The following is an 18,072-nucleotide window of genomic DNA, read 5'->3' as shown; positions in this document are numbered from 1 at the left end:
ATGTTTTTGTAATGTGTATATTTAAGAAATTCATGTACCTATTGCTATAAACGTAAAAAAACTGAATCAAAATTTGATTTTATAGTAATCAAACAAGTCTTGCAAACTACATGATTTATCACACAATCCCTGATAGGACTATTGTCTATTAGGACTATTAAGTGTTTGTCTATTAGGACTATCATATATGCACTGCAAAAATCTAGAAGACCCTGTAGTATTAGAAGTTCCATCAGAAGATTGGCAAGGAGGAATTGAATAATTGTGGGTACATTTTCCCCTCAGTTGCATAGTGCATAGATCTCTGTATGAGTTCATATTTTTTTTATTTACTAATTCAGTATTGTACAGAATTAAGCAAGGATTTATTTTAGTCACGAAAGGGTAGTACTTGACTTTCTTCTTTATTTTGCCTTGTCCGTGATGAGACACCAGTGTTGGCTAGGAAGTTTTTTTCTTCTTCTCATCTTCACTCCAATTAACCTTGAGAAACAAATATTCCGTAATTCTGAGATGGTTTCATCACCACCTGGTATATGCAAAGACTACTTAACCTTGATGTTCTCATTCTTGGCAGAAATCCTTAAACTTGAACCTTTATGGTCTCATTCTTGGAAGGAGAGCAAAGCAGCTTTCAAGATAAGATAGACTTATCATCCCTGTCTTTCATAAAAATCTAGTGAGATGGGATCATTGAAAAATGGATGTCCTTAATCCGGGGGAGACATGATAGCAGTGTTCCAATATTTGAGGGGCTGCCACAGAGAGGAAGGGGTCAAGCTATTTTCCAAGGCTTCAGGTCAGACAAGGAATAATGGATAGAAACTGATCAAGGAGAGATTCAACCTAGAAATAAGGAGAAATTTTCTGACAGTGAGAACAATCAATCAATGGAAGAGTTTGCCTTCGGAAGTTGTGGGAGCTTCATTACTGGAGGCTTTCAAGAAGAGATTGGACAGCCATTTGTCAGAATTGGTGTAGGGTCTCCTGCTTGGATGGGGGTTGGACTAGATGACCTACAAGGTCCCTTCCACCTTTGTTAATCTAATCTAATCTAATTATGGTTCCGACCCTATATTGCTTAATCAAAGTTCACATGAAATGGAACTTCAACTGAGAAGGTGCTGCATATTTACGGGCTGTGGAGGAATTCATCTGCCATATTTCTTTGGACCCCCTGACTGGCAGAAAGCTACAGTATAAGGTCCTTCTTTCTTTGTCTTATTGTATTTCTCAGTATTTATCAATATCCTTTGTTTGCGGTCGATTGTTATATTATAATGTTGTTTTTGTATACTAACGGTACCTTGGAATATAACCTTACATTCTCATACTTTGTGGTCCTTGCTTCCAAGTCCAAAACAACCTATGACTCACCTCTGCTGGATTGGGGATTGAGAAAACAGACCACTGGATGGCAACTTAGAGCTATGGAAAAAAAAATAGATATTTTGCTGCTATCTAATGGTTATCTGGAGATCTACAGATCCTGGTATCCTCAGAAGATGAAAATGAGGCCAAATGACAATGTGTGACTGCACCATCATGCAGATATTTACATATTTATATTTTTGTAGTGCAGGTATGTAATAATGCTCTCTTACAGCAACAGGATTTGCATGATATCATAATCTACTGTAGCTTGTGTCATTGTGATTTTTACAAACTCTTAAACTAGAGTAAATTATTAAATGAATAGTTTTTCCTTGGCTTCATATTCAGCCAAACAACCAGTATCCTTAGATCAGGGATGGGTTCTACTTACCTTTACTACTGGTTCACAGCAGGGCTGCACGTGCTCTTCTGCGCATGCACAGAAGCATTTTGGTGATGTCAGGGTCGGTGGGTGGGGCCTCCTGCCAGTTTTACTACCGGTTCTATAGAACCGGTGCGAACCGGAGGCAACCCACCACTGCCTTAGATGAATAAAATTATAATTATTCAATAGATACCTTTAAGGGCTACTTGGTTGAGTAGTAGCTTAGAACTCAGCTTGATGTTTTCTTGGCCTGGTCCATGCTCAATGTTTATCTTGTACGTTTGTTTGTTTTTGGCTTAGAGTGCTATCTGATCTAGTGACTGTGATTTGTCAACTATCCAGGGGTAGGTAAAAACCATATGTAATACTGTCAGACACCAAAGAAGTACAAAATAGGTGAGGCAAGGATTTGGAGGAAGTTATGGGGAGAATATTTGTAAAAATTGGTTCCTCATCTCAAATGGAAAGAAACCATGCTACCCAATTGCAGCTGCCTGGTCATAAGAAACTTTAAGCGCGATCAAAATGGGGTGAGACTATGGTATATAGGAGATCTAACTCTCTGTTGTGTGCCACAATATGTTGTGCAAATCCAGTCAAGTGTGATTTCTTTGAAAAAGTCATAGTTACACAAATGATGATCTCCTAATATCTATGAATCAGATCCTTGCGTTAGCAGAATCCTGGAGGAAATTAATTTTAATCTAAATAGTAAAGGAGGTACATATATCTTCTTAAATTAATTAATGGAGTGGAAACTTTAATAGATTAGCTGTTACTCCCCTGCACTCATTGGAATCATTCTCCTGTATAACAGCTTCCCAAGCCTGTGGCTTAACTGCTATTATTCCCTCCTAAAAGGATTATTGAGCTGAAGGTATCAGTAGAATACCCAATGAAGCATACAAGGGGCAACTAAATGTGAACCGAGAAAGAAACTGTTGGTAAAAAGAATGGCTAAATTCCTCAGTTGCAGTATTCCACCATGTATTTTGGTGCATATCTGACTTGCATATTCTAATCTCTAATTCATGCCATTGCATTTGGGGGTATCTCAGGGTATGGCTGAAAAAAAGCCAAGATGGCGACTGCAACTCTGTGATTGATCAGGGGTTGCTTCGATGGCACTATCACAAACAACTTGATTTTTGTGTTTTTAACCGGACCCTAGAGATGCCGTTGATCAAACTTTTCCCCTCACAATTAAATGAAACTACTAAAATGAAGTGAGGGACGTGGTGGCTCAGTGGCTAAGACACTGAGCTTGTCAATTGAAAGGTCAGCAGTTCAGCGGTTCGAATCCCTAGTCCCACATAACTGGGTGAGTTCCCGTTACTTGTCCCAGCTTCTGTCAACCTAGCAGTTCGAAAGCACATTAAAAAAATGCAAGTAGAAAAATAGGGACCATCTTTGGTGGGAAGGTAACAGTGTTCCGTGCACCTTTGGCATTTAGTTATGGCGGCCACAGGACCACGGAGACGTCATCGGACAGTGCTGGCTCTTCGGCTTTGAAACAAAGATGAGCACCGCCCCCTAGAGTTGGGAACTACTAGCACATATATGCGAGGGGAACCTTTACCTTTACCTTTTTTACTAAAATGAAGGGAGCAGCAAATATCATAAGCACTAACCGTATCTTGGTAATTCTTCAAAAGTGTGTTGGCGAATCTTAATTTCCATCTTTAGGCTAAATTTGAGACGATTCTTGACCTTTCAGTAGCTGCGCACTAACATAGTCCTTCTTTCTCCTCTTTTCTCTTACTGATTTATTTGCTTTCAGATTGCAGTACGTTGCCTGAAGAACCAGTGTGAGATATTTAAATGCCGTCACTATGTTTGGATGACAGTGACTGTAATGAGAATCGGGCACAACATGAATATATTGTGATGACAAGCACTGCGAATGCAAGACTGTGAAACTGACACCCATCCTAAGCTTATTCTTTGCCATTAAAAAAAAAAGTGTTAAATCTTAGAAGCCGATTCCTTGAGATTTTCCTGCTACCTCCCCTGGTGCCAGATTTACAAAAAAAGTATTTATACATTCCATCTCAATTTTTTTTAAAAAAAAAATCAGTGAAAGCTCTCTGGCAGCTTTGAAAAAAAAAACTGTAAAGGTTAGCCTTTATGCTCGTTAGCATATCTATTCATGTCTCTATCATTTCATTGAATTACTCAGCTGAGCTTGCACACCAAAGCCAAGGAAGGAGGCAAGCAAGGAAGGAAGGATGGCTGGCTGGCAGCATTAATATTTCATTAATCCAACAATCATCTTTAAAAAAAAAAATACTGCGTTAGTACTCTCTTGAAAAATGAATTCTGGTCTAAGTCGCAGTGCTGTTCATTGGCCTCATTCAAAAACAAGAATTTCCCCCACAAATGGTTAGCCAGAGAAAGAAACTGTTGGTGTTCATCTCCTTTTACACTCCTTTTACTCCATGTTTCCGTGGGATTACCCTAAGGTAGGACTTGCCATGGAAATGTTTCCTTGACAATTTTTATATTTGAATTTCGCAAGCTCCTGCAGGCCATAAAGAACCTTCAATGTAAGTTTAATCCTCTGCTACAAAATAAATCGGATTTGGGGAGGGAAGGGGGGAGGGTTGGAACAGATTCTAGATGCCAATTATGGAATTAACAGGGATATACAATCTTCTTGCCTTCTTCAGCTGGATCAAAAGTGATGCTTTTGTCAGGCTAGCCTATCTTAAGTGGAGATGTACTTATGTGTGGAGACACACACACACATACGATTAAACCTCCCTACTGAAAAACTGAGGCTATTAACATATTTTAGAATTAACTTTTTTTTTTCCTCCCCAGGAAACAAGTTGTGATGAATGCTGCAGCTGTTGCCTGACAACAAATTGATTTGAGGCAGTATTTATAAAGGATCAAAATGCAAGCCTGAGTAATTAAGAAGGTTTAGAGAAGTACTCCAACAGAGCACGCATTACTTGAGGAAATGATACTCTGGGTCTAACCCAGTGTTTCTCAACCTTGGTAGCTTGAAGATGGGTGGACTTCAACTCCCAGAATCCCCCAGCCAGCAGCAAGCTACCAAGGTTGAGAAACACTGGTCTAACCCATTCATCCTCTAACTTCTTCACCAACCTTCTCCACTGGCATCATTGAAAGAGGGAAGTCCAATCCCACCTGTCTCCTTGAGTTTCATGTTCCATTCCAGTCTAGAATTGCAATAAATAAAGAGTAATTCAGATGATGTCAAAAATTTAAGAAAGCACTGGTGAAAAGTTTTGGGATTGTCTCAAAGGATACAGTATTGGATAATGTTTTTCTTGGATGCATATGTACATTTCGTGATAATATTAATTGGCATCTCCATGGATGGCTACATCTGATTGATTCTGTTTACGCAACCCAAATGAAGAAAGCATGCCCTGACTGAAGAGAAAATGTTGCAAGATCTAATCTGGATCGGTCACTGGGACCAGAAGTTTACTCTTCCGAGCTTTCAGTCTTGTGCTGGAGCCCATCCTCAGGGATATATCTGTCCTGCTATTCTATGAGTTGTATTTATGTGGTGCCTTCCAATTGGTTGATTGATGAGTTGATGGCCGGTGATTGGCTGTTGTTTCCTTGTGCTTATCAGGTATTTAGGAGCTGAAGGCTTAGCAGCACAAGGAAACAACAGCCAATTGCCAACCATCAACATACCAATCAACCAATAGGAAGGCACCACATAAATACAACTCATAGAATAGCCTAAAACACATATTCCAGTAGAGAGAAGTTCCCTGAGGATGGGCTCCAGCACAAAACTGAAAGCTCAGAAGAGAAACCTCTGATCCCGATGACTGACCCCGATTGGATCTTGCAACATTGTCCTGAGACACATATATTTGCCTTCATTCGAGAAAATGTCTCACTTATTGAGAAGTATGGCAGGAGGGGGCTCAGAAACACTTATTCTCCTTGGAACTCACTTTTTGAAACACCCCCCCCCCCGCCGCCAAAGAGAGGGTAGGTCCTATGCTTATGGTTCATTCGGAAGGCTTTTAGGATCTCCTCACTGAAGACTTATCAATGCCAGAGATGGAAAATGTGAACAATATATTGCATTTCTGTTTATTTACAGCTCTTGAATTATTGCACTTTTTAAACTGTCTACATTTTTAAGTCTGAGGTCATCCTAACATTGTATAAATAAAAATAAATAATTTAGCTACATCAGACCACTCTTTAATTTTTTTTTTTTTACAAGTGAGGCTTTCCTCATTTACATTTCTCCACATTATGCTAATCCCAAGCCAAAAATTCCACATTATGGCCTAGTGCAGTGTTTCTCAACCTTGGCAACTTGAAGATGAGTAGACTTCAACTCTATGCTGGCTGGGGAATTCTGGGAGTTGAAGTCCACTCATCTTCAAGTTGCCAAGGTTGAGAAACACTGGCCTAGTGTGACCAGGGCTACCTGTGGGCTAAGTGTCAAAACTAGGGTGCCTATGGCAATGCAGTAGCTGCCTCACCCATTTGTATATATGAACGTGTGAGAATTGTATGTAAAATTATGCAGTTGCAGCTGCCCTCTTGACTTTTTGACCTATCCCTGCAGACACCTCTGAGTGTGACAAACGAGGGTATGTGGCAGTACACAGTATGTGGAAAATATACAGTTTCATGAATTCGTAATTCTGACTCGGTTGAAAGCAACTTCCTACATTCTAAAAAGAAATACATATTTATAAATGCTAAAGATAGGACACTGTGACAATTCTGTGTAGTTATGGCCAATCTTTTAAAAAGTGATATACTGTAAGAGTTTGGGGGCTCTAAGTAAAGTGTCATTTGGCCAAATAGGAATTTATTTTACAGTTTTTCTCACCATTTCACTTTCTTCAAAAGCCTGGCTGTATCTCTATGGGAGTGAAAGCATCACCCAAGCCAATCATATCTTAACTGCTGCCACCCACTGATCTTTAATTATATCTGGAAGACAGGCAATCTTGGATACAGCATCTTCAGAACAGGCCATTCTAATAGCCTGGAACACCCAGTGATCAGGGCAATCTGGTTTCCTGCTCTAATTTTAGGTCCCATATTCTTTTTAAGAAACAAAGCCATCTAGGGACTCACTTGCAAACACTGTGGAACCAATGCTGCTCAGGCAGAACTCTTAGCCAATCAAATAGTTTGCTTCAGAGAACATAAATACATTTTTTAAAAAATTAAAGGAAGCACCGCAAAGGTGAAATAATATAATATACAGATGGTCAAATGTATAGATAGGGAAGAGTTGTACCCTTCTTTGATGAAGAAGACTAAATATGAAACCATGGTTGGAAAAGTGGATTAGTAGATTAGGACCAATAAGATAATTTATTAAACTTTTTAAAGTCAAGTTTGACTTCTCTGACTCTAAAGACAAATTCACGTAAGTTTCTTGGCAACAATTAAAGTAGAAATGGTTTGCTATTGTTGCCTCTTGGCATATATTTTTGATTTCTCAATCCAGCCTATAACATTACCTGGTGATATTCCACCCAAGTAATAACCAGATTTAATCTGGTTCTGAACTTCTACCTTTTTAAAATTAGCCAAGTTGACCAGATGTTCCCATTTAGTTAGGCAGGACCAAGAAGACCTAACTTTAGATCCCACCTCAGGGCAAAAACTCAATAAATGAAATTCTGTCAGGATCACCTCATGACTTCATTGGAACGTGGCCACAACAATGCTTTTTTTGGATTCTTTAGAGGAAAAGAATGCATTTTGTGCATTTCATAAAATAATTATCAATTTCCTATAAATAGGAATAAGAAAGACTATTACTTTTGGATCATTATATAAAGACTTAATAGTGCTGTAGTGACACTGTGATTAGAATGCAGTATTGCAGGCTAATTCTGCAGGCTAATTCTGCCAGCAGTTCAATTCTGACCGGCTCAAGATTGTCTCATTCTTCCAACCTTCCGAGGTCAGTAAAATTAGGACCTAGATTGTTGGGGGCAATATGCTGACTCTGTAAACCACTTAGAGGGGGCTGTAAAGCACTATGAAGTGGTACATAAGTCTAAGTGTTATTGCTATTGCTCATAGTACATATACAGACTCCTTTCGTTTTATGGCAGATTTCGTCAACTTGTCAAAATATGAACAGGAACTAGGTTCCATATTTGTTTCTCTTTGTACATTGGAAAAACTCTATACTCAACTTGATTGACACAAGCTCATGTTCTTCCGGTAGATACTTGCACTAACTTGTTTCTTGCAATTGTCATAAGTCAATGAGGACAAGCAACTACGAAAGCCTATCTTGTGAATTTTGGAGGCACAGTTTTGATGCTCTGCCTGATATTAGTAGGCTTGCTGCACCACACCAGATGTATATGCATGAGCTCCTTTAGCCAGATGAGTCAGAAGAAATTACAAGAATCGGGACGTCTGATCGTATGAATATTTTAAAAAGAAAGCTTTTGTTTCAGCATCAGTGGAAAGACCTTTCCAACAAAGAAAAGTGGTGTTGCATCTGTTGAAAAAAGGTCAGTGTTGTTTTTCAGAAGGAGACAAAGCAGCTTTCCTTGAAGTCTTTGCCTTTAAAATGGCTTTGTGTGTAATCAAAATAGATAAGCACTTGATTAAAAAGGTATTTGGGTACCAAATTATGTGTGGTCAGGACCAGCAGCAGGTGGTTTGTTGGCATTGACCTAAGATAATGATCTAAGAAAATGTCCATATAATCTGTCACAAATCCAGATGCTGATCTTGCCAGGTAAGTCACAAGATCCAGTTCACAGGGATTATGGATTCTCCTTGTCTTTTAGGTCCACTCAAAGAATTAGTGGTATTTCTGTTGACTACAGCTAGAACAGAAACTCAAGGCCTACGGGCCGCATCTGGCCCATGGGGTGCTTAGATCTGGCCTGTGGGGCCACCCTGGAAACAGCGAAGGACTGGCCCGCTGTGCCCCTGTGGCCCTCCCAAGCTCTGTTTTCGCTGGCAGAGCACTCGGCCACCACAGGCGCCCCCAATACAAGTGACATCAAGTTGGCCAAGGCCACCCAGCCCCCGGGGTTGAGGGCCACAACCCTATACCCTTTCAAACAAATGGTTGTCCAATCTCTTCTTAAACATCTCCAGTGATGGAGCACCCACAACTTCTGAAGGCAAACCATTCCATCCCAATTGTTCTAATTGAATAAATTCAGTCTGATTTATTTATTTTTTGGGGGAAAAATTTGTATATTGAAATGAAATTGAGACCACACAGGGATGCTTGGGGTTAGAGATTCAGTCCTTCTGATGCAGTTTTGGTGTTCCTGAAAAAGCAGTTCATAATCTGAAAATGCTCCTTTATCTTTAGCAGTCATTGGATTGAGAACAGTAGTTATGGAAAGGAACAGACTTGTAGTTATTATGCTGGTCAGATTTGATAACAATTATCCATGCCTTGTTTCCATTCTCACCTTTATTGTTTTAATACCAACTACAATGCCAGTAGAGTAGTCTCTTTCTCTATTCAGTGTCCTTATGCAGTGCAGTGTGGAGCATACATGCAATCTTATGATATATGTTAAAAAGGGATGGGATTTGTGTTGCAATGCCACAACTCCCTTAGATCACTCTCCTCCCTTTTGCACCCACTCCCATGGATGCCACTCTATAACAAGCTCCTCACTTGTGGGGTGCCGCAAGGGTCAGTCCTCTCGCCCCTCCTGTTCAACATTTATGTGAAGCCACTGGGTGAGATCATCTGTGGCTTTGGGGTGAAGTGTCAACTGTATGCCGATGACACGCAGTTGTACATTTCAACCCCAGGCCACCCCAATGATGCCCTTGACGTGATGTCCCGTTGCCTGGAGGCTGTGCAGATCTGGATGGGGAGGAACAGGCTCAGACTCAACCCCTCCAAGACTGAGTGGCTGTGGTTTCCGACGTCCCGATATAGCCAGCTAGGACCATCACTGGCTATTGGGGATGAGATCTTACCCCCCTCAGAGAGGGCTCGCAACTTGGGCATCCTCCTGGACTCACAGCTGTTGTTGGATGATCATATGATGGCCGTAGCCAGGGGGACTTTTTGTCAGGTTCGTCTGATCTCCCAGTTGCGTCCCTTTCTGGATCAGGATGTCTTGCGCACAGTCACCCACGCCCTCATCACTTCCTGTCTGGACTATTGCAATGCTCTCTACATGAGGCTCCCTTGAGAAGCACCCGGAGGCTCCAACTGGTCCAGAATGTGGCCGCGTGAGTGATAAGGGGGGGCAACCTGTTGCTCCCATGTAACACTTCTCTTGCGCGAGCTGCACTGGCTCCCGGTGGTCTTCCAGGTGAGTTTCAAGGTGTTGGTTACCACCTTTAAAGCACTCCATGGCTTAGGGCCTGGATATTTACAGGACCACCTGCTGCCACTGACTGCCTCCCACCGACTGATACACTCCCAAAGAGAGGGCCTCCTTAGGGTGCCGTCGGCCAAACAATGTCGACTAGCGACTCCCAGGGGGAGAGCTTTCTCTGTGGGGGCTCCTGCCCTATGGAACGAATTGCCCCCGGATATACGAAAGATCCCCGACCTCCGTGCCTTCTGTCGTGCACTGAAGACCCTGTTATTCCAGCAAGCTGGTCTGATGGGACAATAATTTTAATTGGGTTTTAAATATGGATTTTTAATTCGGTTTTATAAGGGTTTTAGAATGGGAATTTTAAATTCGGCCAAAATTGAATTATTTTAATATGGTTTTTAAATTTGTCTTTTTGTATTGTTTTATTATGGCTGTTCACCGCCCTGAGTCTTTCGGGAGAAGGGCGGTATAAAAATATAATAAAATAAAAATAAATAAATAAATAAATAAAATAAGCTCATTATGGACTACCACTGAGAAATCTCTGGAGGTTGCACCGGTATAAATTGTGGCACTTAGGCTGCTAACTCGTGGAAGTTATAGAGATCACACAATGCCTTTACAAAATCTATAGAGATAATGCCACCTTTCATTAAATGCAGAAATACACAAGTGAGTATTTTTGATAGGATTTCATGTCTTGAAAAATGCAGGTTAATGAATCAATGAGTGAAATTGAATTATCTAAGATGATGTAAAAATTGCATGAATTGTATATATACCAATTACACTTTTCTGTGACAGCTTGTTCTAGTCTCACTGCTAACTGAATTATGAAATATTCAAGTTTCCCTGGTTTTCTCTCTCTCTCCCCCTTTCTTATTCTTAATAAAGATGTGACAAGCTTTTGTGTTCTGTCTTAACTGAATGATTTCGCCCAATGACTGATCTGTGAAATTTGTAGATCCAACCTTTATACTATAGGTCGGGGATGACAACTGTGGCAACTTTATGACCTGTGGACTTCAATTCCCAGAATTCCTGAGCCACTTGTGCTCACTCCTGCTATAGGTACTGAGTGTATGCACAGCTCTCCAGATATTGCTGAACCCTTTGTACAGTACATATGTAGCTACATCGCACAGTGCATATATACTTTATATACAGAACAATATAATTGGAAGGGACCTTGGACATCTTCTAATCCAGGGGTCGGCAACCTTAAACACTCAAAAAGCCACAAAGGTCCTAACTTGAAGCCCCCCATTCAATTCTGGAGCCGAACGGAAGTCCTGTTCCCCCACCATAGAGTCTTCTCCTAGCATGGCATCCTTTTTCCTTTATCTGTCCTAACTGAAAGCCCTATCAGTTGTCGAGCCGACTGGCAACAGGGAGCCGCAGCACAGGGATTAAAGAACCACACACAGCTCCAGAGCCACAGGTTGCTGACCCCCGGTCTAGTCCAACCCCCTGCCCGAGCTGGAAATCCTATACCATTCTGCACAAATATCATTCTTCATGCTAGTCATGACCCTGCCAATTCTATTGTTCTGTATATATGCACCTATAGCCATGAGTAGTGGAACACTCTATGGCATATTACAGTGGCGTAAGTTGTTAAGCAAGAACTACCTGTGCTATGTCACTGGAAGCATGGGTCTCTGATGGATGGGAGGAGGCATACTGTAGTGTAAAAATCAAGATAGCATCTGAAACCACATGATTTATGTTCCAATCCATTTTATTAGGGCAACACACTTAAAAAACCAACAGGGCTTCAAGCACACACTTCTTGACTTTTTTGACCCCTCTTCTAGACAGACATGAATGTTATAGCTTGGCTGTAAAACCCTTAACAAATACTCTTGGAAATACAGCATTGTGTTGCATAAGGTTAGGTCCCTAGTAAGCAAGCATAGACTATCTAACCTCAATAAATTCTTTGGACTTTATTTTTGTATAAACATGGATAGGATTGCACTGTTAACTTTAGCAACAGTAGTAAATCAAGCAATTCCAAGATATGGAAAAGCAGAAGCAAAAATATAAAGTTGAATTTGTTCACACTGTGACAACAACTAATCCTATGATTTTTGTTTTGTTTTACAGTCACGCCTTTTTTTTTCCTCTGTGGCATCCAGATCAGCATTTATGTTAGACCTGAATAGATTTGTGTGTATAAAACCCGGGCCTGTATTGGGAAATAAGCCCCATTTCCTCTGTCTTCCTGACAATCCACTCTACCCACGATTTTGAGACTTTGTCTGATTTACAACAGGTAATACTGCCAATCAATTGATTATACATTTGATTCCACTTTCTCACTTCCCTTGTCTAAATTAGCAGAATGGCTTTAAAGGGAAAGTGATTTTTACAGCCCTGCTGTGAATAAGAAAGCTTTTTTGAGGGGGTGTTGTGTTTCAGGAGCATAGCTTTAGCCGTCGTACATTTGCTCTAAGCTTATACGCTTTATGTAACACAAACAGCTCAATTGCTGGATACTTGATTAATCCAAAGAGCAAGCTATTAGCAGAATGGGAAGAAATAAACATGAGCTGAGAAAAAAAGCCCAAAATATGACTTTTCCTGTGACAATAGCACTGCCATAGCTGATATGCAAAAATGCAGACCACCAGTAGATGATAGCAAAGAGTTAGAGTTGTCTGTGCTGTATCTTTCTACTGCCACCTGGTGTTTGCCTAGATGTTTGCAGCTTAGATAACAATCATCAATCTTCACTGGTAAACCAATGAATTCACTACTATAAATTAACAACTAAAGATATTACTATACACGTTCACAGAATTTCTCCATAGTAACAAATATTGTTGTATCCTTTGATTAGGTGTAAGACCTATATTTGACCACAGACCTGCTGTCACAGGTATAAAGATTCCTAATGTCAGGCTGAGGAAATCAGGAGCTGTGATAGAGTTCTAGAGCACTATGTGTTTATTCCATGCAAATTATACACAAGAATCTGATCTACTATCAGTCAAGGCAAATTGGTACTAGATAAGTCATCAGACTTCAAGGGGAGCTGTATTTAGGTCTCTTATGGAGGTCCTGTGATGTCAAACTGATGATGCATTTGACCCCACTCTTGGGCTCAGGACTCTAAAAGTGAAGCACATAATTGGGAGATGTTGGTCATTGAATTTCCGTCAATGATTGCATATGGTCTCAAAAAGCAAGGGGTTATTGCGATGTGAACAAAAAATGGCTGGAATCATCTAGGAAACTCCTTTACTGAAACCAAACCAAACCAAACCATATAACACAGACCAAGGAACACATGGCAATATTGGTGAAAGTTGGGCAAAATTTTCTGACCATGAGTTCCATCTGTTCTGCCAGGGGAGTTGTGAATCTAAAACAATCCCCAGTTCACAGATCCATTCTCTCCAGGGAGCACAATCCTATCTAAATCCAAAGATGAAATTTATAAGAAGCCAGACAACATCCGAAGGAAGAGATTCCTGGTTCAATCGGTGAATTATGTACAGAAAAATTCTATATAGATAATCTCCTTGTCTGTTAATAAAAATTGAACCCATGCACCATTTTTGAAAGAAACTACCTTGTTGGTTAGTCATTTTTTTTCCATTCCTATTCATACATTCAGTCCAGTTGTACACAAAAGGGACTGCGCTTCATATGGGAAATTAAAATAAAAAAGCAAACAAAATTGAGCACGCTTAGCTGACCAGTGTAATTAATCTGCTATTTGTTCTCACACCATTGGGAGAAACAGCAACATTAAACAAAGATTTGGAAAAGCTTTGGAAAAGGTGATATTTCACTGTATCAATTATCTATAAAAGGAGAACAGGAGCTGTACAGTTTGAATTCAATTCAGGTTCATCTGTTGACGTTGAGATGGCCTAGCATTATATCAAAACTGAAATTAGATTGTGATGATGCTACTTGTGTTTTTGTAACTGGTGGTCTCACACTGAAACAATTGTTTAATTTAAAGCACAAAGGTGTGTCTCAAGGAAAGGTGTTGGACAAGGTGGACTGTTGCAATAAACCCAGAAGGCTTATATATATGTAAATTAAATTAATACAACATTAACTTCTAACTGTTTGGGGGATATAGCAAAGTTGCAAAGCTCCTCAACTTCTATTATGTTCATTTAAAGCATCAAATGTATTTTAATAGACTCATATAAGTTTCATTCTATTTATGAATTCTAAGCTATAAGAGGATCTTCTTCAGAATCCTTTCCACCAAAAAGATGAAAATATACAGTATAAGCATGCATGTACATATGTACTTAATATCCTACTTTTCCATTCAGAGGATTATAGAGGCACTTCACAATACAAAAATTAAAGAATATAAAATGCATTAAAAATAAAGCTTTAAAGTTCTGTTAACTAACCTAGCATTTAAGGCTTGGCTGAAGAGATGCACCTGAACTACACCACCTAAGGTAACTTTAGTTGTAACCAAGCAGAACTCTTGAGTAAGATGTGTGTTCCTAATGGAGGAGATCTCTTCTCATATTCCAGGAAACGTATCTTTAAATTCAATAGCAGAACTTTTAAAAGACACGCTCTTGAAGATTTTATTGTTGGGGCATATTGAAAATGCAGGAAGATTATTTGGGATTGGACAGGTGATATAAATGATCTACGGAAGAGTTGTACATATCTCCAAAGGGAGATTTGCTTTGAAGGAAGTTGACTTAGGCACTCTGCTGAAACTGCTTCATAAAGAAAAGTGCTGTCTTCATGTTGGGGAATAAAACAAAATAGCTATATTGCTTCTCTGTATCACTCTTCTGGGGCCTTTTCCAGCATTTTCAATAGCTGGAAAAACTTTGCATGCGTCAAGGTGAATAGATAGATAGATAGATAGATAGATAGATAGATAGATAGATAGATAGATAGAAATAGATAGATGATAGATGGATGGATGGATGGATGGATGGATGGATGGATGGATGGATGGATGGATGGATGGATGGATGGAAGGATGGATGGATTAATGGATGGATGGATGGATGGATGGATGGATGGATGGATGATGGAGGTTGGAGGGGTCTTTGCTGCTCTCTGACTTGGCTGTTTTCTTGCAGATGTTCCATTACTCAAACTAGGTAACATCATCAGTGCTAGTAAGGAGTGAGATTTGCTCCTTATTTATATTCTAGTGGTTTGCCCTGTCAGTGTTGGTATGAGTGGTCTTGGAGGTTCTTTGATTGGGTTATCTACTGTTAGCTTGTCTGGAAATTCCTTGACTGGGGTACTGTTTACCTCTTGATTGTTGGTCTGATGTTAATCTTAGTGTTAATCTATGCTCATCTGGGTGTTATTGCTGGTAGGGGAGGTATTTTGGTCTTTTTGTTAGCTTTTCAGCTTGTGGGTTGTCTAACGGTAGAATATAAAGTGAGAGCAAATCTCACTCTATTCTAGCACTGATGAGGTTACCTAGTTTTGGTAATGAAACGTCTGCAAGAAAACAACCAAGCTCAGAAAACACTAATGGTCCCTTATTTCAACACTGAGCTACAAATATTCTCCTTTATCGATAGATTTGATAGATTAGACAGATAGACATTTCTTAGCTTTTGGAACTGGTGATCTATACTTTTATGTGATTCAGTTTTCCTTCAGTTTTGTGACTGCCAGTTGCCTGCAATTTAGCAGTTCGAATCTCACCAGGCTCAAAGTTGACTCAGCCTTCCATCTTTCCAAGGTCAGTAAAATGAGGACCCAGATTGTTGGGGGCAATATGCTGACTCTGTAAACCGCTTAGAGAGGGCTGTAAAGCACTGTGAAGTGGTATATAAGCCTGAGTGGTATTGCTATTGCTATCTCCATGTTATGAAGTGCCACCTCATATAGAATGAACCGACAATGCATTTAGGCTTCCCCAAATATATGGGATTCAGATTTAATTCTGTTCGAAATTGCCACATCACATTTTCAAATACAGCTTCCATGTCTTAATAAATAGCAACACAATTATTACATAATGAAACACACCAGGTTTTTTTTTTTATTGATTGAATTAAGTGCCAGTCTGAGTAACTCTAAATAAAATGTGTAAACAAGGCCATGTTCAGAAAATCAATCTTAGGAAATTTCAGATTTTTTCTCTTGCTTATCCCTCCAAATGTCTCAGAAGTACTGAAAGAAGCTAGAATGTGAGTTGGCCTTGCGCCTTTCAACTTGCTGTGGGATTATGCGTGTGACAATGCTTCCCATTTGGCAAAATTCCCTCTGTATACCCCATCTATGCTGACTTCTATTGGAGGTTCCACATCACATGACACATAGCAAAAGGGGAGGAGGGGGATTAGCCACACTGTAGGAGAAAAAGAGAGTTCTAAGAAATGCCAGAATATACAATGCACAGTAGTTTGAGTGACTCTTCATAAGCAGAGAGAGCTTTGGGTGGGCAGTGAAGTCAGGCGCTTCCTTCAAAAACCTATCATCCTTTTATTTTATTAAATGATAAAGGATTTTTCTTTACAAAATCGTTTCTTTTTCAAAAGCAGCTTAGAGGAGTGAAGTAAACAGCTTCGTTTATCCAAAGTAGATTTATTTCAGCAAGGAAATGAAGTTTTCTTTCTTATGCAAAGCAACTTTGTATTGTCTAAAACAACTTTGATGCTGAAGTTCTTGCTCATCCAAACCAGCGCGGTCTTTCCAAACATTTCTGAAGAATCCAAATTCTACTATGGCCAAACAGAAAGCTAGGCAAAAACTTTGTGGAACTATTTTTACTTCCTCCGAATCGGCATGGAATTCAGAAAGCCACACCGAAAAGGAAATAATGAATAATGATAGTGAATCGTTAATATTATGACCTCAATGTATCATAAGATTCATAATGTCAAGGGGCACATGTTGTAGGTGTTGTCCAGCAGAGTGTAGATTCACATAATCCAGTGACATTGGGAACTAAATAAATGCAGAATTATTATTTTTTTTTCCAGATACTTTTTGTTCAGTACAATTTGTGATTCACTGTAAATGACAGTTTCAGTAAACTGGAAAGAAAATGTTTCCAAAGAGTGAAACAACAAAGAACTATCTGCGTGAATGTGCCAAAGCCAGTCACCTTATCCAGTGTGTTGGAAAAGAGAATATTAGATGTTATCTAAAAGCAATTATCACAAGGTTCTAGTGATTAAACACATACATACCCATACACACACATGCACACATTTCACTGAATATAAATGGCAGTTCTGACAAAGTGCACAACTTCTCCCTGGTATTTTTCATCTTTGTTGGGTTTCTCTTTCTGGGTATGCTCATTGCAAACAATATTAAAAATATACCTCTCATGACAGGCTTAATATAGGAAATTGTGTAGCAACGTTGCTCTCATAGCTGGAGTTCAGATACATTTACAGAGAACTTTGAATAGTCATTAAATTAGTGTGTTTGAGTGTGCATCGGTATACACACACACACATACACACCAGTGGTCGGTTGCCCCCAGTTTGCACCGGTTCTATAGAACCGGTAGTAAAACCATCGGGAGGCTCCGCCCACCGACCCCGATGTCACCAAAATGCTTCTGTGCATGCGCAGAAGAGTGTGCGTGTACGTGAGCGAAGCAAGCACACACGCACGGCCCCGCTGCGAACCGGTAGTAAAGGTAAGCAGAACCCACCCCTGATACACACACACACACACACACACACACACACACACACACACACACACAGTTTAATGGTGAAGCACATCTTACACTTTAAGTCCAACTTCATGTTGCACGATGGTGATGACAACGAGACTCTTCAACCAAAGTATCATAAAGCAAGAGAAACATACTGTAGAAAGAATAGACCAGCAAAGATAGTGAAGTGTTCCATTTATTGTTTTGTTTCAGCAGGCAGTAGTATCTCAGTTTGAGATCTTTAATGTATAGTATTGTATTGTTCTAGTGAAAGGAATCTATATTTACCAGAGGTGTCCTGTTATGAAAAAATTAGATGCGGACCTATTAAGATGCTTTGTTAAATCATCAGTCATACTGAAAAA

At 39.8% G+C, this 18,072-nt stretch overlaps 1 long non-coding RNA gene across 1 annotated transcript; it reads right to left on the bottom strand.

Annotated features, from left to right (window-relative positions):
* Positions 1 to 309: 309 nt before the first annotated feature.
* Positions 310 to 1,520, bottom strand: LOC117661968 (uncharacterized). The gene is made up of 2 exons (XR_004590194.2): positions 1,378 to 1,520; positions 310 to 483 (listed from the first exon to the last, which is right to left on the bottom strand). It is a non-coding gene; the product is annotated as an uncharacterized LOC117661968 (long non-coding RNA).
* Positions 1,521 to 18,072: the final 16,552 nt, after the last annotated feature.

This window comes from Pantherophis guttatus, chromosome 2 (assembly GCF_059756535.1).
Source record: "Pantherophis guttatus breed Tessera chromosome 2, ASM5975653v1, whole genome shotgun sequence".
Taxonomy (NCBI): Eukaryota; Metazoa; Chordata; class Lepidosauria; order Squamata; family Colubridae; genus Pantherophis; species Pantherophis guttatus.
The sequence above is the reverse complement of the archived record's forward strand: the minus strand, read 5'-3'. Positions and strand labels throughout refer to the sequence as shown.